Source organism: Austrofundulus limnaeus, unplaced genomic scaffold (assembly GCF_001266775.1).
Source record: "Austrofundulus limnaeus strain Quisiro unplaced genomic scaffold, Austrofundulus_limnaeus-1.0 Scaffold45, whole genome shotgun sequence".
Classification (NCBI taxonomy): Eukaryota; Metazoa; Chordata; class Actinopteri; order Cyprinodontiformes; family Rivulidae; genus Austrofundulus; species Austrofundulus limnaeus.
In genome coordinates this window covers 836,253-837,553 of record NW_013952447.1, presented here as the reverse complement: position 1 = coordinate 837,553, position 1,301 = coordinate 836,253, and positions in this window count along the sequence as shown.

The following is a 1,301-nucleotide window of genomic DNA, read 5'->3' as shown; positions in this document are numbered from 1 at the left end:
ACATAAAATCTAAAATTTTGAGAGTTGCAGTCTGAAGATGGTCCATACTATTCTATTAGCATTAAACACATTTCTTATTTTCTCAACAACATTTTATTCTGAGGCAACCATGCATTTGCTTCGAGTTTCTTTTCTTTGTCACGGAAGCCGTGACTAACCACAGAATCTGAGCAGTGACATTGTTTTCTTTAATATAAACTAAAAATCTCCTGTTTGTGGCAATGTCTTACTTTGGTTTTCTTTTACTGTTGACTGACAAAACTGACAGCGTTTGTGACATCCATATGCTTTTGCTGTTGAAGCAGCGGGTAAAATAAGTTTTTTGTTTACTTTTGTTTTGGTAGGAAAAATAGCACATTACCTTGTTCACATCTAGCTGACACTAAAATCWGAGTTTCATAAGTAGCAGTTCTTCAAACTGATCCATGATGCAACTTTGCAGGAGGCAGCTCAGACAGCTATTGAGAAGAGAAGCAGGAAGTAAGCAAGGAGTCATGCTGTYAAAGGAAATATGCCCCACAAAAAACACACAGCAGTTTTTAAAAACACTACAACACTCCTGACAACATCTAATATTCATCTCAAATTTGCACCACATTCATTTGAAAATGAATCATCTCTTTGATAAGAGTAATTTTAATCGGTCTAATATGGAAATAATGCAAATGATGCGTGGCTAAAAAATAAAATACCACCCTGTAATTTCAACATTTTTTTTCTCCTGCAATCAGATGGACTCATGATGTGTAATGCAATTATATGCTTCAGTGAGTGGAAACACTCCCCTGCTGAGAGTATGATTATATTACCTGATTGCACTTTATATACATGCAGGTTTCTCCACACTGCAGGAAGTGCAAAAAGCAAATTAATTCAACGAGAGGCTTTTATTATATATSTGACATCAGTTGTAATGTAGTTATTCAACCATGTGGCTCATTTTCAAGCAGAATCACAAATGTGTATACTGGTGGTGGAGAAAACAGAAGAAAAATTAACTAGAAAAATATTATCCAGTARCCTGTCTCCTTACATTAAAGAGTTTGAATCAAAGCTCATCTTGACTGAACCATTTATGGAGTTTTGTATGATCTCATGTTGTATTGTGAGATATCACAAAATCTGTCAGTATGATTTTCAGATACACCACATCAAATTTAGCCTAAAATCGACTAATATCTAGTTTTTTTGTGTAATTTATTTATTTATTTATTTTTTGCAAATGTTGACTAGCTGTGTTTGCCATCTTAAATTATGGTAACTCCAAAAGTTACCCACTTGTAAATGCACCTCCACTACCA